Source organism: Trachypithecus francoisi, unplaced genomic scaffold (assembly GCF_009764315.1).
Source record: "Trachypithecus francoisi isolate TF-2019V2 unplaced genomic scaffold, Tfra_2.0 Contig01474, whole genome shotgun sequence".
Taxonomy (NCBI): domain Eukaryota; kingdom Metazoa; phylum Chordata; class Mammalia; order Primates; family Cercopithecidae; genus Trachypithecus; species Trachypithecus francoisi.
This window is the reverse complement of record NW_022681435.1, coordinates 1,945,947-1,970,345: the sequence shown is the minus strand read 5'-3', so window position 1 is coordinate 1,970,345 and position 24,399 is coordinate 1,945,947. Positions and strand designations below refer to the sequence as shown.

Below are 24,399 nucleotides of genomic sequence, written 5' to 3'. Positions count from 1 at the left end.
AAAGTTTCAATGTTTTTACAAACAGGCACAATACTGACACACAAAATCAACATTGTGATAAGGCATTTTCATGGAGTCAAATTTGCAAAAAAAGAACGTGTACAATGAATTAGAACCCTCTAAAAGTATTAACACAATTTATACTCCCAGAGCTAAATGATGTGAAGATGAAATAAGTGTCATAGTGAATTGGTGCAATGTGTGAAGGGGCAGAAGTTCTACATGATTGAGTAATTTGGCAGGAAAGATTTCTTGCATTTTTTGCCTGTGTTTTCACTTCTGTGATCTCCGAAACACTCACTGCACTTGTATTTGGAGAATGGTTGTGGTCTACAAATGTTGTAAGTATACGCTGTCCAGTTCAAAGTCTGGTTATTGCTCAGACATTGCAATTAAGTGATGTTCTGCTTTCACAGCACCAATAATAGTTAGCTTTTAAGCTCTTATCTTTCATCATTAGGTAACCTTGTATACTAAACTTAAACAGCATTTTTGCAAGGGAACAATTTCACAGATCTCTTCCATGGTGTGGCAAGGAATACAGTAAGAAGGAATGCTATCTGGCTTCCCCGGTAATGAATCTGTATTGGTCAGGGTTGTCCAGAGAGACAGAACCAATAGGATGTGTATATAGATACATAGGAGGGGATTTATTAGGGGGATTGACTCATGACATTACGGTGGCTAAGAAGTTCTACGACCGGCCATCTGCAAGCTGGAGACAGTGGGATGCAGATAGCATGTCTTGGTCCAAGTCCACAGACCCCAGAACCAGGGTAGCCAATGGCATAACTTTCAGTCCAAGGATGAAAGCCTCAGGATCCGGGGGCTGGGGGACTGTGTGTAAGTCATAGGGTCCAAAGACTGGTGAGCCTGGAGTTCTGATGTCCAAGGCAGCCAATTAAAAGTCTGTCCCAGCTCTCAGAAAGACCAATTCACCTCTGTATTTGTTCTCTCTGGGGCCCCTGGTCAATTGGATGGTGTCTGCGAGCACTGAGGATGGTGTCTGCCTCTTCCCTTCCTAGTCCACTAAGATCCACAAGCTAGTCTCCTCTGAAGCAGCCTCACAGACACACACAATAATGCCTTACTAGATGCCTAGGCATTCCTGAATTCAATCAAGCTGATATCTAAAACTAAGTCTACTTGTCCACCTCTTTTCAAATTGGCACTCATACACATCTCCTTAAACCATACTTAATTTCCAAATAAAGACAATAACAAGGTGATAATTCCACCTAACATGATGCAAGTGATGTAATGCAACTATCCAGCATGCAACCAAAAACATGCTAATCTCTTCCCCAGGATTTGGCTTTTGGGATTTTAACATTTGGATTGTGTCCTTTCGGATTATGATCAGCACTGGAGAGGGACTGTGAGACAATCTGAGCAACATGCACAGAGAATTGGAGAGAATAAAAACGTGAAGAAAAGAGAAGAAGGGAAAAAAGGAGAGAGAAAGAAAGAAAGAAAGAAGGGAAGAGGGAAGGGGAAACCAGAGGGGAGAAGGGAAAGAGAAGATGGGAAAGGAAGGAGAAAGAAAATATTCTATGAAGATCCAATCTTATGTATTCAAATGCTTCATGATATTTTGATATTAGGGATGACTTATATGTGCATAAGATTTTATTAGCAAGCCAAACCCAGTCACTGACTCATCATCCTTTAGAGCAATTATATGCATTTAAGCAAGTAGGCAAGTGAAAAAAAGTCATAAAAAATCCACAAAGCTCTGAAAAAATTCATATAAAAATCTATCTCTTTGCAACAATTTCTCTTCTGAAAGCTATTTGTAGGGTCAGTTTCATGTATTAAATTCAGATTTCCCAAAGGGATCTCAATGGCAACAATTCCCTCTGGAAGAATATCAAGTTGTCTCTTTCAGAACTTGTCTGTGTTGCGTCTGGCTCATCTAGGCATTATATGGACATTGTGAGGTGCCAGATTTGTGGGTGTGTCCTAGTCAAGGTGGTCTTAGGCCCAGGGGAGAGAAATCCACTAAAGATAAAAGGGAGCCAACTAATGATGTTACTGCTGCTAATCGTGGTAGTAATCAAAGGCACAGCTACAATTTGTTGAGCTCTTGCTATGGGCCAGAAATCACACTAAGCCCTTCAAATGCATTATTTCATTGGATCCTCACAGTAGCCTTACTAAGTAAATATATTGGGGGTGAGGCACAGAAAAATAAAGTGATTCACCCAAGATTCCCTAGGATTTGAACCCAGGCAAGGTTGTATTCATAATAACAGCTGACCAGTTAAATATTCTCTTGGAGAACAAACTGATCATTTTCTCTTCAAGGCAGTGAGAGTTCTAAAGAATTGATCAACTATGTGTTACGTTCTCCTTATTGTTCCCAGGGATTTAAATAGCATTTTAGTTGTTAAAAAGGTATACATCCACCCTGACATCATGCAGAAAAACTCAAATATTTTGGAAGACTGCTAAGTCTATCTGTTTCATCCAAACTGGCTTGAAGTGATGAGTTACTTCCTATCTAAATTGGCCAGTGGGGTTGAAAGTGGAAAACTCCTGGGCTAAATGGAGGAAGGCATTGGATTCTAGAGCTAGTAGCTGGAACTTGATTTCCAAGACAGTATTTCCCAAAGTGCATTCATTGAGCGTTCGTTTTATAAGATGTTACATGAAGAAAAGTTTCCAGGATCAGAAATGTTTGGGAAATACCAGATTAATTGCATTTTAGTAGATTTATCTATTTCAGAATTTCTCAGAGACAGTACATATCTCTGCATCCAACACAATTGTCCTTCCTCTTCCATCTCATCTACTCAAATTTATGCATTTCCCATTTTTGCTCGGCTAGCTCATTTTGTACTCATTATGTACCTCCTGCTTTTATTATTTAATGTTCAGTGAACCCATGTTTTAATTGCCCATGTGAGTTCCTTGCAATTGAGGACCTAAACTTTATTATAGTTTAAGTCTAGTACTGTGTTATTTAGATAATAGATACTCAATAAATATTTGTTCATCGACACATCAATATATGAAAAAGTGATGTGTCTTATTCTTGTCTTCTGCCCACATTCCCCCAAACAAGCAGTTCCTGAGACAACCATTTGGGTACAAGTAGTTTATTTTGGAGGTGATACCAGGGACCCCAGAGAGGGAGTGCAAAATTGAGACAGAGAGTCAGGAAAGAAAAACAAAAGCCATACTAATGAATAAGCTATGGCTGTGGCAAACTAAAACTCAGTCCTGCTGGGGGCTGTCTGACAGATGCAGAATTCATGCCAGGGTTGTACCACTGAGAGGAGGTGAATATGGGTTATTTTCTACCAACTCAGGTCCCTGATTGGTTGAGGCTTGGTCCTGGGGTGTTAGTGATTGGTACTTCCAGCCTATGGAACAGTATGACTAGAGAACCCCTCAGGCAGGGAGACACCAGAAGCCATCAGCATGCCCTAGAAACCTTATCTGACCCCTAGGAATATGGGCAGGGCACTAGCAATGATCTCACACCTTATCCAAGAACAGCAGTATTGAACCAGCTTTGCCTATTCCCAGCAGTTAAAAATGTGTACTCATTCAACCTTGTAGCAATAAATGAGCAGAGTTTTCTTGCCTGGGCTAACACATTAACTCAGGTTTTCCCTGCTTTCAGAACCAGCTGTTACATTTCTCCCCATTTCCTTCGTGGAAAGTTGTCCTGTCAGCAATGTCACAATGTGATTTCTTTATCAAAGGTCATTACCGATAATTTTATAAATAACCGATGCTTCAGCAATTATCTGATTTTTACCTTTTTAATATGAGTTTTTCATATTTTATTATTGTCATATGGTGGCCTATTTGTCTACAAAGAGGCGTATACTAAAGCCAGAAAGTTTGCCTTCACCTCCCATTATTGTCTTACATTTCATTTGGCATTTTAACTATGTTCTGGAGAAGTTCATAGCTGGCTAGTTCAAGTGCTCTATCAATGGACACATGGAGATACAAATATATGCACAGCATCCTCCCCAGCTCTTCTGCTGGCCTGCATTCCTCATTCAAAGAGCAGGACATGATGGCCTCCACCAGGGATGTCCTGTCCACTTTCATAACCAGCTCCTAGAAAGAAACCTGCTTGATTGTTAATACTGATTGTGCTTCTTGCTGGTAGCCCCAAAGTTCCACCTGTTGACACCTTCCACAATGGCCCAGGAGGGTGCTCCTGTTGCTATTGCCTTGATTGATATTCTGAGTAGGAATTTACCTTTTCAGTCCTGGCTCTGGAAACATTTTACAGTGGCAAGATTTACCACTTGGCACACTCTGTTTAGGAATGTGTCCTCCCTACCCAGATTAGCAGTTTCTGGATGCCCCAAACTGTGTCTTAGTCTTTCTTCATCTTTCCTTTTTTCATCGTACTCAGTGCCATGCCTGCCATATATAGATGTTCAGTGAAAATGGATAAAAGCGCTGAACTGAAAGATGGAAGGAAGAAGGGAGTCCTTCCTGTACCTTCCCTTTATTGGATGCAGAATTAAGGCATGCATGTTTGGTGGAATGTCTGAGAGTGTCACAGTCCCCTTAGATGCATGTCAGCTGGACCTGAAATTCTCACTATTACCAAATACCACATGTTCTCACTAATAAGTGGGAGCTAAACATTTGGTACACATGGAAATAAAGATGGGAACAGTAGACACGAGGGACTACTGTGGGAGCAGGGTGGGTCAAGAGTAAGGGCTGAAAGACTACCTATGGAGCACTATGCTCACTACTTGGGTGATAGGTTCAATCACATCCCACACCTTAGCATCATGCAACATATCTTTGTAACAAAACTGCACATGTATCCCCGATTCTAAAATAAAAGTTGAAAAACAAAAAAAAGTAAATGAATAAATTATATAAGAAAAAAGACATTTATGTCTAAAGAAGCTTTTTGTGAAAAGAAGTTTGTTTAAAAAGTAAAGAAACCAGAGAGAAATGGTGTCTTAATTGCTACCCATTAGTATTAGGTTGAGCTTTAGGAAATTGTCATTTTATTTTTTAACTTTTAATTTTTAATTTTTTTTTTTTGAGACGGAGTCTTGCTCTGTCGCCTGTGCTGGAGTGCAGTGGCCGGATCTCAGCTCACTGCAAGCTCCGCCTCCCGGGTTTACGCCATTCTCCTGCCTCAGCCTCCCGAGTAGCTGGGACTACAGGCGCCCGCCACCTCACCCGGCTATTTTTTTGTATTTTTTAGTAGAGACGAGGTTTCACTGTGTTAGACAGGATGGTCTCGTGGTCTCGATCTCCTGACCTCGTGATCCACCCGTCTCGGCCTCCCAAAGTGCTGGGATTACAGGCTTGAGCCACCGCGCCCGGCCAGAAAATTGTCATTTTAAAAGATAAAAAAATGGTGGCTTCTACCTAATAGCTAAGAATGAATTAATACATTTATGGGCAGAGGAAGAAATAGGAAATTGAAGTTGTGATGTGGAAAGAGGAAAGCCAAGAACACTGTTTAAAGGAGGCAGGCTTCAGTATGGTTTGTAGGAAGGGGCATCAGAAAATTGAGTTAAATGGAGGAAGGAGATTATCAAAGACTTCATGCATAGACTGCAAAAATTATCTCCTTGAACTCCAAACAGTTGCCTCAGGCCACCCTTGTCACAGCAGGTGAAGGCTTCCAGCAGGTTACTACACTAAATTATGTCAGGTATGTCCTCCTTTCTTTTCTGTTTTTATTTCTTAATATGAGCAGCTCAAGGGTGTGGAGCCATTAGGGAGAGTTGCTCTTCTCAAATAGAGGCTGTCTCTACAGGTACCTATTCCATCCAGATAATTCTTGGTCCCAACTAAATGCTTTTCACCCATGAATATCTGCCAGTTGGCATCATAATCCAAACCAAAAACAAATGAATAAAAGCTATGTCTATACTCGCTTTCACACTTGGAAGTACCGTAAGCCATCTTGAGGAGAAAAGATCCCCACCTCTGCAGTAAATTTTTAAGAATGCAAAGTCTAATCAGAGCAACACATTCAAGTGCCTCAAAGGCCAAACCCAACTAAATGAGGTTTTAACTTTCTAAAACTAACGGGCAATAATGTTTGGGGACCTTGATGTAACCCTTGGTTCATGTGACTCTTGCATTTTAAGAGAATTTTATAAAAAGATCCTGCTGAGCAAGAGAAAGAGTTAGCATGTATCTTAGGTATCAACAAAGAGTACTTCCATTTAATGAGGTGGGTATGAAAAGGGAGATGTGGGAGTTATACATTTAAATAGGGTAGGAAAGAAATAGCACTTTTTAGTACAGTAGGAAGCTGCAACACCCCAAGATGAAATCTGTATTAGTCCATTCCCATGCTGCTAATGAAGACATACTGAGTAATTTATAAAGGAAAGAGCTTTAATTGATTCACAGTTCCACATGGCTGGAGAGGCCTCAGGAAACTTACAATCATGATGGAAGGGGAAGTAAACACATCTTTCTTCACGTGGTGGCAAGAGGAAGAATTGCCAAGCAAATGAGGAAAAGCCCCTTATAAAACCATCAGATCTCATGCGAACTCACTCACTATCATGAGAACAGCAGCATGGGGTAACGCCCCCATAATTCAATTACCTCCTACCGGGTCCTTCCCATGACACATGGGGATTATAGGAACTATAATTTAAGATGAGATTTGGTTGGGGACAGAGCCGAACCATATCAGTATCTATATACTAGGATATTTTAATGTTTCCTGTGGTCACTTGCTCTTTCAAAAGACCATGAAACAATTTGTGTGAATTTCTCTATTCTCTCTTGCAACTATTATTGGCAAGTGGAACTCTTCCATTCCATCATAACAAAAAAACAGAAAGATGAGGCATATGCATATCAATATGTGTGTTACTAAATATCACATACACATATCAATATGTTTTCTATATTACTAAATGGCCCTAATGCCTCATGTATCATGGTATAGCAACAAACACTGGCTTCAAGATTCAGCTCCAACACTAACGAGTGGTGAGAAATCAGATAAATTTCATAACTCTTGGGGCCTGGATTTTCTCATGTATAAAATGATTACATTGGACTCAATAATCTCTATATCCCATCCAATTGTGCTATGCTATATTCTAGATTAGATTGCTGGTGCTGGCCATAGAATTATTTTCATTTCCAGAAAGACATCGTTGTTTAGCATATTTATTGTCATCCCATGAAAGGAGGTAAACATTTCTAAGGAAAATACTGACAAAGCAATAACCAAATAATTATCCTTCTGGCTTCCTATATTACTTATTTCTTCCTTCTATTGCACTTCAAAATGCAGGAAACGGAATCAGCAGGAATCTAGGTGCCCCAGTACTTTAAATCCATCCTGGTTTTTATTTATGAAAAGAAGGGAGGGGAAGAGAAGAGGTAAATAAACAGTCATGGCATAACTGAACAAAAAGACCAGATCTTTCTGCTGGGGGAAGGGAGCTCTGGTTCCTTAAAGCTTTAATAAACATTTTGGGAAGGAAATGTCCCTAAAGGAAGTTTTCTTTCCCCCTTAGAATATCTGGAATAATGTTAACTTTTCTTGTCTTCGTATTCCTTCCTTTACACTACATCAGAATTGATTCAGAGAAAGGACTGCACTCAGTGTATGTAATAAACATCTCCAGGAGAGGTAGGGAGGATGGGCAAAAGCAGGAAGGAGATGAAGGAAAATCAGCTGCTCGGTGCTGACAACTTCTTCTTGTAATAACAGTATTCTGTCACATTGCATTAGCAGCACTTTGCAATTGTATGTGTTTTTGCTAACAGGCTGTAAAAGTGTAATCATATGAGCACTGAATACATTGTATTAGTAGGAATGATTCAGGGGGATGTGTGCTTTATTATACCAGCATGGTGCATAATGTGTTGCTTACTGAAGTGAGACTTACAGTTTTAGTGAAAGAATATTTATTATTTATTTGTTTGTTTGTTGTGGCGTTGGTGCCTTCCAGGGAAAGCTGCATGTTTCTGCTGGGTTGGGGGAGGATTTTTCTCCCAATCATCTTTCTCTTTCCACTCTTTATGTCTAAGCAACATGACCCTGAAATTGGGATTAAAAAAATCACTTGGAGTACCAAGTGTCCAACCCTCTGAGAAAGCAATGGCTCTGCTTGGGTTTCCAAACAGCATTTGTAAGGCTAATGTGATTGTTGCTGCAAAGCATCTTCTGCAAGGAAAGTTGAAGGAACAAAAGGGGAGGAATTTCACACGTGTGTGGGAATGACTATGGATTGAAAAGATACACCCTAAAGGATGAGCTGAGAAAAAGGCAGTTAGAATTAGAGACAGCATGAAAGGAGCATGTGGGATCCTTGAAAATGGATTTTTTGGCTTTAAAAAATTTTGCTAGAATTTAACTATTTCCACCCATTGTTGGAATGCATTTTTGGCATTTCTAGATGGAGCCTTTCCTAGCTACCTAGCTCTGAATTCGTGTAATGTGAATTGTCCTGTCACTTATTGGACGCTGATAGCACACTGAATTGTCTTGTCTCTCTCTCTCTCTCTCTCTCTCTCTGTGTGTGTGTGTGTGTGTGTGTGTGTGTGTGTGTGTGTTTGCCTTCTCCACTAAACAGCCAGGCCTCAAATCCAGGAACTGTGCCTTAGAGAACTTTTCTCCCTCTCAGGACCTGCCACAATTTTCCTGAGGTGTTCAGCAAGCAGTTCTTGCTTTACTGAGCTCAACTAAAATTGACATTTGAATCTGCACTTGCATTTGATTGCTAAGGCTGCTGTTACACAGTACCACAAACTGGGGGGCCTAAACAACAGAAATGGGTTGTCCCATGTCTGGAGGCCAGACTCTCAGATCAAGAACCAACCTAGTTGGTTCTTTCTCAGCTGTTCCACGTTGTTCCCTAGCTTCTGGTGGTTTGCGGGCGATCTTTGGTGTTCCTAGGTTTGCAGGCACATCATTCTGATCTCCGTCTCCACAGGGTATCTCTCTATGTGTGTGTCTGTCTCCAAATATCCTCTTTTTCTAAGGACACTGGTCATATTAGATTACCCACCCTACTCCAGTATGACCTTATCTTAGCTAATTATATCGGCAATGAACCTGTTCTCAAATAAGGTCACATTCTGAGATTCTAGAGGCTAGGGCTTCCACACAGAAAGTTCAATTCGTAATGTATTCCACCTATGACAATTGCTTACAGTGCATATTTTGAGATCAGTAAGAGTTTTCTATACAAATCAGGTGATATCCATTAACTGACAGTACCTTCCAGCACTCAGGAATATTTTTAACACTGCCACTCACCACAAGGCAAGCATTGTTCCAAATGCTTTCAATGTATTACTTTCTATAATCCTCCCAATATCATTATGGGGTAGTTGCTTCTGTTACCCTCGTTTTACAGATGAGAAAAGTGAGGCACAATGGAAATAAATAAATTGTTCTAAATGACATGAGAGATTCAGATTTCAAATGTGCACAATTGGGCTTATAAGTTTCTGGATGCTGCCTTCCAGTTAAATGTGACATATTCCTTCCTAATTATAATTTGAATGGTTCCTTACATAGATACTTCTTCTGTTTATATAGTATTTATATTTATCTTTTATCTTTTCTGACTAGGGCTTTACAACAAAAGAATGTTACAAAGCCCTTTAAAAAGACTTTAGATCAAACAATGCAAAGGAGGCATGACTTTCTTTTGCTAGCTTCAACATGCACAGTAGGCCAGCAGAGCCCAGCTGAGACAGTACCATCCTTTGAAATGGAAATCTCACTGAAGACTCAATAGGAAGCTATTCTGGGACTTCAACACAGGCTGATGGCAGAGTAAGTGAAGCCAGGCATGGGTGGAAATAGGGTGGTGTTGGCTAGAACTTCAAGTTGCAGTTCTTTAAGTGATGTGGTGACTTTGACCTGTATCACGCTCACCTCCAACAGTGAAGTTCACATCTGTGTACAGTCACTAATACAAAGGTGACTCCTGTGTGTTGACCAGGTAACTGAAGTGATGGATGGGAGTGAGGACCAAACCAGTATTGTACAAAAAAGTATTTCTTCCTGAACTTGAAGGTTATTTAAAGCCATATTAGGCTCTATTATTTTTCTTTAATATTTTCTTTTCTGGTTAATACTAATAAGCTCATCCTGGAAGTACCAGATAGATTCCACAAAAAATCACCCTGGTTTTCTGTGTATGTGTTTCTAGCCCTTGCATTTCCACTTGAGTCCAGATGTGGAGCTCTTAGGGTCCGAGAGCTGAGAAAGGGAACCAAGAGCATGGATCACATGCCCTTTAGAAAGTCAGGGACCACAGCTACTGGCTGCACACCAAAAATACCCACCAAGGAAACATTCTTGATAGTTAATGCTGGTCACTAGCTCTTCACTGGGCTTCTCCGCCGACTTTTCAGTACATTAATCTTGAATTCTTCAGGTTCTGAGGACATCAGAATTTACTATAAGGAAGTTAAGAGTGAGATATATATGCTTTAATTTATACTTTTAGAATTGCCTCATATTCAATTATATGAACTCCATTTGCCTGGCAACAATTTATGCCACACAGAATTTCTTTTGAGATTTTCCAACACCATTCTTTTCTTTTCTTTCTTTCTTTTTTCTTTTTCTTTTTTTCTTTCTTTTTTTTTTCTTTGTTGACAGAATCTCCTTCTATCACCCACTCTGGAGTGCAGTAGCATGATCTTGGCTCACTGCAACCTCTGCCTCCTGGGTTCAAGCAATCCTTGTGCCTCAGCCTCCTGAGTAGCTGGGACTACAGGCATGTGCCACCATGCCGGACTGATTTTCATGTTTTTAGTAAAGACAGGGTTTTGCCATGTTGCCCAGGCTGGTCTCGAACTCCTGGCTTCAAGTGATTCTCCCACCTCAGCCTCCTAAGGTGCTGGGATTACAGGCATGAGCCACCATGTCTGGCCTTCAACACAATTCTTTTCTAATGAAGCAACAGGTATTTATTGTACACCTATGTACTACATGATAGGCTCTGTGGGTGAACCAAAAGCACAAAATCAGGATCCTAACCTCACAAATCATATGTTCTTACTAAAAATAAAAGTCAATAATATATTAAAGTTAAATCTTGTCAGAAGAGATAAACAATACTTCCACATAGAGGTTCTAGAGAAGTTCACCAAGTAATAATGAACAATACACACAACATATGCTCCAGAAATTCAGAGGAGGGAGTGCAGTTGTAAGCCGGACTTTTCTGGGAAGACGTGGGCAAATATTTGATTTCTCACTTTGTAGTTTTCCCCAGAGGATTTTGAACTGAGGGATTTTGAACAGAGGTTAATATGAAGAGAAACCTTAGGACAATTATTTTTACCGTCCTTTCAGCTTTTTATCATTTTTTTTCTACTTTAGAATTCATGAGTGATTAGTCTGTCTTTTTACGTGGGTTTTCTTTGGGTCAGAGCCTGCCGTAGCTATTAGACCTCTTCTCCAGGTTCCCCACTCCAAGAGAGAGTTGTAAGCATGGGACCACTCTTTCCATTCACTGGGAGTGGGGGTCTCAGCAGAGCGGAGGACTGGATGCAGTGGTTCATGCCTGTAAGACTTTACCAGTAGGTCTGACAAAGTCTCCACTTAATGACATACTGACATGGTGTGCTGGAAATACGTGAATTCTGTCATGAACCTATCTCGTTGCCATTATTTTTGCCCTATAACAGTGACAACGGTATTTTAATAATCTACATAAAATTTAATTATAAGTCAGTTATCTGATGTCAATAATTTTAGTGCCCTTTAATATAACAAATCTCCAGTGTGAAATATCTAACTAATAAGAAATGACAGGTGGTTATTACGTTGTGAGCCTCACCATCTTTCAGAAACACCAGCTGTGATAAGTTAAATAAACCATCCTTCAACATGAGAAACTCCCTAGGTGGCCCTCAAGAGAAATGCAGACATTGAGTTTCCTAGAACCAGGCAAATGGTGATATCTTTGGTATGAAGAGGGAGGCTGCCAGGAATAACTGATTGCTCTGTATAATTTGAAGCTCTTAACTGTCACTACCTAATTATAGAGGTTGGGAAGCTCAGGTTAATAGAACAATAGTAAGGTTAAAGTGGAGTCTATACTGTGTAAGTTTAGTCTTACTTTGTTCTTGACCCTGACCAGTCATTTTTTTTTTTGGAATTGGTAGGATTAGTCAAAAAGGTGAATGAGAATAGATAGATAATTTTGGCTTGACTACTATTGGAAGAAATAGATAAAATAAATAGCCACTAGCAGTTGACTAATAAAAGGCATGGACATTTGTAAAGAAAAGATGTCATATTATAGAAGAATGTCTATTAAAAAATTTGCGATATTTCTCAGCCAAAATAAAAATGTAGATCAGCTCGTTTGGCAGCAAGATTTACGTCTGCTGCTAATTTTTTGGGTGAGTAGCCATCGATCTTATGTTTCCTTGACTCCATTTAGGCCTATAGTCTTCAGAGCTGGCTCCACACACTTCTTTCTTGGAGGTGTGCAGCCTTGTATGGGGATTATAAGAGAAAAACAGACACAAGGTACCTTAGGAGGACCTCAAACATTTGTGCCCCAAATAAGGACTTGCAGGCTTACTTGGTATCTTGGAGCCCCATAAATGGAAGTCAGACTTGGTGGGTGTATTAGTCTGTTCTCACACTGCTAATAAATACATACCTGAGACTGGGGAATTTATAAAGGTAAGAGGTTTAGTTGACTCACAGTTCCATGTGGCTGGGGAGGCCTCACAATCATGGGTGGAAGATGAAGGAAGAACAAAAGGACATCTTACATGGCTGCAGGCAAGAGAGAGCATGTACAAGAGAACTCCCCTTTATGAAACCATCAGATCTCATGAGACGCATTCACTATTGCGAGAACAGCACAGGAAAAACCCTCCCCCATGATTCAATTACCTCCCACTGAGTACCTTTCATGACACACAGGAATTATGGGAGCTACAATTCAAGATGAGATTTGGGTGGAGCCACAACCAAACCATATCAGTGGGGTATGTGGATGACCTAGAAGCTTAAGTATAAAACAACAACACCACTCAGAATTTAGGAGAATATTGGAGAGAAAACAGGATCTAATCATCAGAAACCCGGAAGTTAGAGCAATATTTATTGTTTTATTGCTATGGGAGAAAGACCACTTGTGTTCTAGGTCCTGGCTCAGACAGTCAAGCCTTAGCAACACAATGATGAAAGCCAAAGGGATTGAAGAATTTGCTCTCTAAATTTCCATTTCACCTATAAGTTCAGATGAATCTGTGATGCATAAAGTACATTAGGGAGGAATATTTTCATTTTTCATTAATTAAACGTTTTACTAACACTTTCCAGTCATCACCCCAGACTATTTTAATACTTTTACTGTTCCAGCCCATGTTCCCAACCCCCTTGCTGCCATGGCATGCTGATTCCTCTTAGAATGCCTGCCTATCTGTGCTGAATGCCCCACCTTCCAAGGCACAGCACAAATGAAACCTTCACTGTTTCTCTAGATCGTTTGCTTTGCAAACGTCTCGGGAGCCCTAAGGTAGGACACAGTCTGTGTTCCTCTTACTTTTGTACAAGTCCTTTCCTGATTCATCTTTGCAACTCAAACAGCTTCTCGCGTATTTTAAATGTTAAATAAAAAATTTTTGAATGGATAAGTGATTGAAGGATAAAGACTGATTTGGATCTGTGAGCAACCTGAACTTTGGAAATTTATTTCAAATTATAGAGACAATGTGAGGTTACTTTAACAGGGCATTTACCTAAGCCCTTAAAATATTTACATATTTATTCTCTGAAGCTGGTTAAACATACCCTTGCAAGTCCCTTCCCTCCAAATTTGTTTAATTGACTCAATAAACACTTTATGAAGAGTATAAAATATTTTAGGTCAGTTTTCACCCAGATAATAACAAATATCAAGTTGAATTAATGAATGTCTTACTTACCTCTGCCCAATATATCCTGAAGTCATTTAGGTTTTACCTCCAAAATGAACCTTAAATGCAACAATTTCTCTCTACTTGCATTGCCACCACCCTAGTTTACTTTATGACTTAATATCTCTTCCCTGGTCTTTTGCTCTAACATTTTAATTCTCTCTCCCATAGTTTATGCCATTCTCCCATTGTTCGGTAGGCTTCGGCAATATTGCTTTTCAGTTTCTTGAACTCCTAAATAAAACAAAACAATACAAAGCAAAAATTAAATCAAAACAAATCCATTCCTCTAGCTTCAGGGAACTTTGATAGCACTTTCTACTCGTCCTCATAGCCCTTCTTATGCATTTATGCCATGATATTTTGATGAACGTGAGTATCCCTGCTAGACCATCAGTTTCATGAAGGCAGGCTGTCTGCTTTGTTCGGCAGAGTGTAGCCAGTACCAAGACAATGATTGGTTGAAGTTAAGTTGCTCAATGGATTTTTCACTGATAGAAAGAATATAGATTCCACCCATGGGTCTTAGTTTTTTCTCTCTTGGAAGAGAGAGACTTAATGAGTCAATTCTTCATCTTCATGACAACTGTTTAGAGGCTTGAAGGCTGCCTTCATTCACCACACTGTCTGCTGCAAGTTTATAGTTCTGTGGGTTATTCATCCCCCGGCCTTTCTGAAATGCTTTTGAGTCACTTTGCCCTTCTGATCCTCATCCTCTAACTATACTCTTGTTTATGTTTTGTTATCTGAAGGTGGTGCCCAGGACCAAACAAGATATTCTGCATGTGGCGCCTAAGATACACTTTTCGTCTTTTGGACCCATTTCCAGAATTTTGCAGTTATTCTTATAAGATATAATTATTTTCCTATGCTGATTTTTAATTCTCTCATCCATCAAAATTACTATCTTTCTTTGATTCATGTTATCTGCAAAATCTGTATTTTTATAAACTTAGCTTTTCTACTGAACACCTACTGTGTGTCAACACTGCTCTGTCCTAAACATGGGTACTTTGTGAGGTATTCATAATACCTACTTTCAGGCAGCATACATTCTAATCACAGAGAAAACTTTCGAATGCCTCAGCAATGAGGATACAGCACTATAGAAGCCATTTGGAACCCCTTCTATGTATCTATCAACTAATTAAGCAGTTGTTTTCTGGATTTTTTTTTCTAACCAATTAATAACCCATTTAATATATTGCCATCTGGTTCATTAACCAGTATATTATACAATTTATAAGAATATGATTAGAGAGTCATTTTAGGCATTATCAGCTTGCAAGTAACACAAACATATTTAAAGTGGCTTAAGTAAAAATAGGCTTCTAAGGACACAAGGAATTCTGATATAATTCACTTGTAGGAAATAATGCTGGACCCCACGGAATTGGAAAACCATTAGTCAGCTGATTTCTCCGTTTCTCCTATTTGGGTCTACACATACTCTCCAGATCTTCTTAATTTTTCTTACTTCTTGACTGGTTCAGTGAGACTCGTGGCTTCACTTCCCTTTAGTTTTGACTTTCCATGCCACCCTGGCACCATTTCACATGAACATACTGTTCTGGGAACCAATGCCATCTGCCTGCTCTTTCTTCCCTCCCCTGGCCTTCCCTTCCCTGGCCTTCCCTTCCCTTCTGGCTTTCCCTTCCCTTCCCTTCCTTTTCCTTCCCTTCCCTTCCTTTTCCTTCCCTTCCCTTCTTTCCTTTCCCTCTTCTTTTCCCTTCCCTCCCCTCCCCTCCCCTTCCCTTACCTCTCCTTCCTTCTTCCTTCCTTTTCCTTCCTTCCTTTCTTCCTTTCTTTTCTTTCTTTCTTCTTTCTTTCTTTCTTTCTTTCTTTCTTTCTTTCTTTCCTTCCTTCCTTCCTTCCTTCCTTCCTTCCTTCCTTCCTTCTTCTTCTTTCTTCTTTCTTCTTTCTTTCTCTCTCTCTCTCTCTCTCTTTCTTCTTTCTTTCTTTCTTTCTTTCTTTTTTCTTTCTTTCTTCCTTCCTTCCTTCCTTCCTTCCTTCCTTTCTTCCTTCCTTCCTTCCTTCTTTCTTTTTTGTTCTTTCTCTCTTTCTTCTCTTTCTTTCTTGTCTTTCCTTTTTTCCTGTTTGAATTCTGGAAGGAGAGAATCTGGTCATTGACCTGGTGACAGATTGGCTTCCTTAGTCAAGCCTGTCCTGTTGACTGAGGATAAGAAGCAGGGAGAGTGGAATCATTGAGTAAGAAGATCTGCATCTTACAGAGATGATTAAGCTGATGAAACTGGAAGGTGAGGTTGAATTGATATGGCAGGCATGTAGTCTACCATGCCATTCTGACAAGAACATCATCGTAATTTCTCTGAAATCTAGACATATTCTATCAAATCCCCTGATGGACTAATTTAATAACATTTTCAAAGGAAGTGAAATACATTTGGCAGGACTTTTTCTTAGAGAACATGTGTCTTAGATTTTTACCACCTTTTTAAAGAGACTACAGACCTTTACTTTAACAATCCATCCTAGACTCTTCCTCAAGATCAACCTCAAAATCATAGATATGTACTATGCAGAACCAAAAATACGATTTATATTTGCACATCTCTAGTAACTAGGATTCTTCAGTGATGTACAGATAATGGTTAAACAATCTCATTTTCAATTATTTTGGTAATTGTTTATGTTTACACAGAGATATGCTGTTCAGATCCCCTTCAGAGAAAGATATTTTGCTCTAGCCTGTGGCTCTCAGCTCCCACAAGGATTGTTTTAGCTTCAGAAAGCTGACTAGCCCAAGGTCATACCTTCCAAGGTGCCAACCCACATCCAGTGATGGATCAAGATGAGCATCTAAAGGCTCTGTTATTTCAGTCCAACACAGCACAACTCTGATGAGCCGTTTTAGCTGTAGAGCTTCCTGAATGTCTAGCCGAGGCTGTCAGGCCTACATTGCAGTTTGACTTCTCCTTGCAGCCAACCCTGATTCCTTCTCCTTCTTTCTACAGATATTGTTGCCCAGGGCACTTTCTAATAATCACACGACAAACTAAGCTTCATTTCAAAGCCTGTTTTGCAAAAATACATCACCTAGGACAATGGAAGAACTTACTATCATATACATTTTTTTTGCTGGCATTTAATCATCTACTGCCACTTAACATTTCTTGACTTACTATCTTGTGGCATGTGTAATTTCCTGTGTGTCCATCTCGTCTTCCTAACTTGGATGTAAACTCTTTGAAGGAAACCTTCTGTGTGCACACTGTACTTCATTGTGCCCTCACTGCACTCTCATTCAAATCTGTTCTCTGTGAGACCATCTTCGGCCACCCTATATGAAATTGCATACCTCCCAACCTCTGACACTCCCTGTCCCATTTATTTGATTCATTTTTTCTTCATAGCATGAGTCACCTGCTAACAGATTATATAGTTTGCTCATTTTAAAAATGATTATTTTAAAATAATAAACAGGTCCTAGGCACTTAGTTGATATTTGTTAAATTAAATTGAGCTAAATTAGCAAAAATCCTCCATCATAATGTAGTAACAGTCTTCTGTTTCATTCAGGGTTCAGGCCAGAGACAAACAACATACTTAATATGGGTATTTGAGGAGAGGTTTATCAAAGAAAGACTTACAAAGGTATGGGAAGGGTTTCAGCAAGTCAGGGAGGAATATTGCAATACCCTGGGGCTTGCACCAGCAGGGAGTCTCTACCACCCCCAGACCTGAAGGGACAAGTGGTGGAGCAGCTATGGGGAGCTCAGAAAGAGGGTCTTTAAGGAAACAGCCTTCTAACAGGAGCTGTAACCTACAGCAGAGAGATGCATCCAGTTTGCAGTGCTTTGAAGAGATGGAGCTGGGGCAATAAACCCTTACCTCACTTTCCTCTCACCCTCTGATCTCCTGCTGAGGTCTCTCATTGGCTAAACTCCCATTGCTGGCACACACGGAAGCCCACTGCCACGGTTCTCAGGAGCTAGCCTCCCAAAATACAGAGCAGGGTAGAAAAGGGTGGAGAGTGGATCTGGAAAGGAAAACAAGAAATATCTAGAACACATCCTAACCCAAATGAGCTGTTGCCTTTTGTTCATAAGGTTGCCCATGGGGCATGGTGAGATCTGATTAAATGGAATAGAAATGAAAACTGCTGTGGTGTATACATGAGAGAGAAAACCTGGAAGGGTTGTGTAGATGTTGAGCAGCGGTGGGTGCAGAGAGGAAAAAGCCTTCTTTTCTCAAGGAAGGAGAAGGTGAGTTTCTGAGAGTGGGAGCGATAGCTGGAGAGAAGCCCATTTAGGAATAAAGTTTAGTTTCAAATTGGGATGCTGATGGTTTCCATGCATTCTCTGGTAGAAATTCTTAGAAATCAGGAGAAGGCATGCTACCCTGAAGCTGCAAAGCAATATGACACTATCTCCCCAAATTTGAGAAGAGCAAAGCAGAAGCGGGTATGTCTGCAGAGGAAGAACATTGGTTGCGACATTTGTCTAGCAATTGCTCTCTCCCCCATCTTTGAGGAGATTAGGACTGGTTTTGGGAGTGAGTCTGTATGTCGCACGTACCTAGAAGAGGATGAGATACAATTTTGGCTCCCTGACTCCCAGACTGAATGTGGTTTCTGAGAAATTTCCTTTACATTAGTATTCAAGCCACTCTGAGAAGATTCCAAGATTGTGGGAATGACAGGAAGGTTCATCGTCCAGGATTCTGGCTGTTGTTGACGGTTTGAAGCTGCAACTGTGGGTGCCAATCTGGTGCCCTGATTTCCTGCCTGCTGGGAGTGCCCTGCCATGTCATCACCCTCCCTTCACCCAGCCACCTGCCAGTTGGCATTCGGCAGCACGTTGGAGTCAGACTGGTCCACCTTCCTTCTGAGTGAAAGAAGAGGGCTGCAAAAGGCCCTGGGAGCCACCCCTAGTGCCAGACATGCAAACAAAACTGGCAGAGTGGAAACAAGCTGAGAAGGAATACAAATGTGGGTGTGAGACAGAGTGCAAGGGGCCGGGGAGGGCACTCTTCATTTCTGCTTGGTCGAGGAGTCACTGTTCTTTCTGAACCTGGGGCAGAGTGGCAGGGGCAGTGATTGAAATGTCACTATCAACCCCAGCAAAGGGTGGATGCTGGACTGGAGTTAGGGAGTGGAAAACGGCACAGTGCCCTTCAGGAGTCTGTAAGGGCAGTGGGGAGCTTATGCTTCAAGTGATGAAGAGGAGAAGACAAGGAACCAAACTGGGTAAGAACAGAGTTTGTTTAAAGCATGGTGGCAATCACCCAGATGGTGGTTGAGGAGGGAGAGAGCTGCAGAAGACAGGATGCCACTGTGACATGGTGAACAGTGGTGAGGCCCTCCAGGTGTGAGAAACCTGGAAAGTAGATGGGAAGTGGTTCCCTAACTACAGGACAAAGTCCAAACCATGTAGCTTGGGTGGGCACAGGCATTTCCATGGCTTCGTTACTCTCTCTCAGTGGATGATTCCCAAGTCAGGCTGATGGAAGCTGATATTTTCCATCCCAGGTCTCAGTCCTGAAGTTTCAGATGTAATTTTTTTTTACTCAACTGGACTTCAGCCTCTGGATGCCTGGCAGGTGCTTCAAATTCAATTCATCCAAAACAGGAATCAACATCCTCATCCTCCAAAGCACCATCATCCTTTGTTTCTCTGAATTGAACTCCATTCGCTCAGGTTGTTCATACCAGATCCCTGACCACCATTACGGCGTCCTTTCTTTCCCTATCTCTATCCAGTCCAGCAGCAAGACTAGTTCACTTAAATATTCTGTCTCCTCTTCAACTCAATGATCACATCCTTAGTTTAGATCTTCATCATTTCATATCTGAGCCATGGCATCCTTTTCCAAGGATTCTGTTTTCCATGAGTACAATTTCTATGCTGCAGTCAAGGTGATCTTTTATTCCCTTTCCTTTCTAGCATCCAGATGCTTCCCAATAGAATCAAATGGAGGTCATGATGTTGTGGTTGTAAAGGGAGAAAGTAGTATCACCAAGTATTATTTGACTGACTTAAGTTCAGCCATTCACTCAATGGATATTTATTGAGTTTCTTTTAGGGTAATTGTGAGATTAAAATAAGGTAATCTATGTGATATGCTTAGAAAATTAATGGCAAATTGCAAATGCTTAATAAATATTACTAGTTGTTAGCAGCAAAGCAGCAATTAATTATTCTGTAAATGACTACTGTAGATGCAGTGGAGGTTGCAGAAATGCATACACATAATCTTATAAGCCCATGAGAATCTTAAAATTCCTAGGCCTTCTAGTCTTGACTCTCACTCCAGCCCATGTTACTGACTGATTCAATTTATTTGAAGATATCCATGGGCCATTCGCTAAGCTGGTCCTATGTTCCAGAGAAACTAGCTTTAGCCTGCTCCTCTCAAAGGATAAATGTGAAGATCAGATGAGATGGTCTCTACTTAAGCGCTTTAGTAATCGTGGGATGCTGCACAACATTGGCTGAGTTGATGCAGCACTGTCTGGCTATGTGGCCTGAGTGGAGAATGTATCATTGCCAGTAGTGCTCCTATTTTCTTCCAGCCCGCCAGCAGCTGATGTGCAATCTGCATATGTTTCAAAGGCTGCTCTCTCTTTTGAGCTATTCCATTAACTGCCATTTCCTGGGTAGTAGAACGTAGTCTCTGATTTCTCTTGTAGAACAAAGATGATTGGTGTTCTCTGAGTCCAGTGAATAGTTAAGTCTTCCAGTCTCAAGTCATTTATTTTCTCTCCAGCCCAGATAGTCTCATACCTGGCTGTCCCATAAATACCTTCAATATCTTTTCCACAGTCTTAAAAATTCCGATGTTTTTAAATTATGAAAACCACATGGTATGTAATTTCACTTCCCACTCCTGCAAAAAGGAAAGAAAAGGCTGGTCTGTTACAAAATGAAGATGTTTTATTTAAGTGCCAAAGGCTTTTAAAATCTGATTCTGGAAAGTCAAACCTATGCTTGATAGTAGAGTCTTTCATGCAGCATCTTGAAGTAGGCCTACTTTGATGTGATCATTGACTTCTGCATAAGAGGAAATCAGCTTTGGCCTGTATTACTTGGAAAATTGAAGAAAAAGCAGGGACTTGAAACTTGGGTTATCAGATAAATTATCTATTCCGTGACATCACTCAGTGTCTCCAGACCTGAATTTCAACTCTAAAATTTGAACAAATTGATCCATTTGGAGTGTTTTCTTCCTAACTGATTCAGATATTTGCTCCCAGCCTGAGAAGTTGTATGCCAACTTCCTGCCAGGAGCACCTTTCCACAGCTGTGTTATAAATATCTGGGGGACAAAAAAACAGGGAGGATTAAATTCAAGAGTGCAGTACTAGTCCTCCCAGTGCCAAGGCAGTCCTGGGAGGCTCAGATAATAGTATCTCACATTTACAATTTAGATCTCAAGCCCACTAAGCTAGGAGGTGATTCAACTTTTTCTACCTTCTGCAGGACTGATGGTATTTAAAGAGTTGGATGGATAGTTAGTGATAACATCTATTGGTCATTAAGTTATTGTGTATTAGAAAACATTGTGATTTTTTTTATACCATCATGCATGGGGTATACATAGGTGACTGGTAAATGTGCCTTGTCATTATCTAGCATATTTTTTGTCACTTGAGTGTTATAAATCACAAGATGACAATGTTTCTGCTCCAGAGATTCTGTTTTGCAGACAACAAAATTATTTTGCACTTATGAGTAAGCAGGTAGGGTATAAGACAATCTATGTGAGTTTTTTGGATACTACCTTGAAAGTGCATTTCCATGAGATGCAAGTGAGGAAGGTCATAAGTGCAAGCATATGAATCTATATCCCCTGGAGATGGGCAGAGTGCAACCTATACAGGCTGTGTTAGGGCTCTCCAGAGAAGCAAAATCAACAGAAAATTGATTGATTGACTGATTGATTGACATGGGAATTGGCTCACGTGATTATGGAGACTGAGAAATGTCACTGTCTGCCATCTGCAAGCTGTAGAATCAGGAAAGTCAATAGTATAATTCAGTTCATGTCTGAAGGCTGAAGAACCAGGAGTTCCAATGTCTGAAGGGAGGAAACGATGGATGTCTCAACTCAAGAAGAGAGTGAATTTGCCTTTCCTTTGCCTTTTGGTGCTGTGAGCCCTCAGTAATTGGATAATGTCCACCCACATTGGTAAGGGTGATTTTATTTACTCAGTCTCCCAGTTCAAATGCCAATCTCTTCCAGAAATACCCTCACAGACACATCCAGAAAAATGTTTTGCCACCCATCTGGGCAGCCCCTAGCCAGTCAGGCTGACACACAAATTCACCATTTCAGAGGCTCAAGCAGCCTTACCACCAACTGGGAGAGTGAAGCAGGAGAGGGCAGGGGCATAGAGGAGAGCATGTGGACCCTGCTAAAGATGTAGAACAGCACACAGGAAGCAAGGGCAGCAGCCTCTTGACCTTTTCAGCTTTTGATTAGGGCTAATCTTGTGTAGCAAGAACTTCAAAACTGATTTGTTTATGAAGCTTGCTTGTGGTGAGATCAGAACTGGAGTCCAGCTCTACTGATTTCTAGGCTTGAGTGATTTCTATCATATACCACTGTCTGGAAGGTCAGCCTCACTGCTTAATAGAGAAAATTAGTAGATCTAATTCCAAAAGGTTCTCAAGAGGCAATGACTCTTTGCAGAACCATATGAAGTAAACCAACTCTTCCAAAATAAACTCATTCACTCATTCATTTATTCAACACATATTTATTGAGCCTCAACTATATATCAGTCACTGTCCTAGGTACTGGGATATAGCTTTGTGCATAAACAGTGCAAGTCCCTGATCTCATGGAGATTACATTCTGGCAGAAAAAAATGAATAGCAATTATGCAAATGTATAAATGACCTGACTTCACCTAGAAGGCTGCAAAGAAAATTTTTAAAAAGTAAAGCAGGGTAATGTGATAAAGTGGGTGGAAGATTGCAGCTGAATATGGTAGTGGAGGTTGGAGGGCAATTTAGGGGTTACCATTTAATAATTTCCAAATGTTACCTTCTCACAATTGCTTGCAAATTGTATATATAAATATATATTATATATACAATTGTATATATAATATATACATAATTATATATACAATTATGTATATATTATATATTATGTATATTATATATAATATGTAATATATTATATATATAACTATATATATAGTAAAAAGAGTAAGCTCGGGGGATGGAAACATCAAAAAAGACAACAAAAGATTTATTTTCATAGACCAAATACTACTTTTACATTGTTTTTAAAAATCAACACTTTTGTTATAGAAGTAGCACATGGTTGTGTAAATAATTAGATCACATAAAAGATCATTAAGAAGAAAATAAGGTGGCTCACGCCTGTAATCTCAGCACTTTGGGAGGCCAAGGCAGGCAGATCACGAGGTCAGGAGATCGAGACCATCCTGGCTAACACAGTGAAACCCAGTCTCTACTAAAAATACAAAAAATTGGCTGGGCATGGTGGCACAAGCCTGTAATCCAAGTGAGCCGAGATCGCGCCACTGCACTCCAGCCTCGGCAACAGAGCAAGACTCCATCTCAAAAAAAAAAGAAAAAAAAAGAAGAAGAAGAAGAAGAAGAAGAAGAAGAAGAAGAAGAAGAAGAAGAAGAAGAAGAAGAAGAAGAAGAAGAAAGAAGAAGAAGAAGAAGAAGAAGAAGAAGAAGAAGAAGAGGAGGAGGAAGAAGGGACTACCATGATAAAAAATCACTCTTGAAATTTTAATATTTATTGTCTATTTTTTCTAGGCATGCAAACATGATTTTTACATATGCTGTTTTGTAACCGGCTTTCTGAACTAACAGCATATGATGAACATCTTTTGATATTAGCTAATACATAGTTGCATCATTACTTATCCTTCTTGCATGGTATTCGACTGAAAATGTATACCAAGGTTTATGAACCCAGTTCTCTATTTGTGAACACTTGTTTCTAGTTGTCACTCTTGTAAAGAGTGTTTGATGAATATCCTTGTATATATGTCTTTGCATGCTTGTTTAATAATTTCCTTAGAAATGAATTCCTAGGAGTGAAATTACTAGGTCAGAGAGTCTGCAGTTTTAAGGACTTTCAGTTATATTGCACAGATTTTAATTTTCCTACCAGCAGTTTATGAGTGCTTCTTTGCCTGTATGTTGGCCATTTCAGTTTAAAAAGGGAAACAGTAATACGTAAAAAATGGTGAATTATTGTTTCAGTTTGTATTTACCTTACTGTTGGTGTAATGTATACTATTTGAGCTCTTCTTACTGACCTTTCATGTTTCTTCTTTTTGATCCATGTCTTTTGCTCATGGTAAAAATGGAGGTGTTCATTTTTTCTCTTACTTACTTGCCAGAACTGTTTATGTATCCACTCATTCAAATGCCTACTATGTGTCACACGCTGTTGCAGGATCTAGTGATAGAGGATAAACAAGAAAATCTTGTCTTAAAAAAAGTTATTTTCTAATTTATTTAATGGCCAATATTAATTTTTGTCAGTATA

General features: G+C 40.0%; 1 long non-coding RNA gene across 2 annotated transcripts in view; it reads left to right on the top strand.

Annotated features, from left to right (window-relative positions):
* Positions 1-18,907: 18,907 nt before the first annotated feature.
* Positions 18,908-24,399, top strand: part of LOC117099085 — a 29,774-nt gene continuing 24,282 nt past the window's right edge. For both annotated transcript variants that reach the window (XR_004443688.1, XR_004443691.1), the window contains exon 1: positions 18,908-19,102. This is a non-coding gene — a long non-coding RNA (uncharacterized LOC117099085). The remainder of the gene's footprint in view (positions 19,103-24,399) is intronic.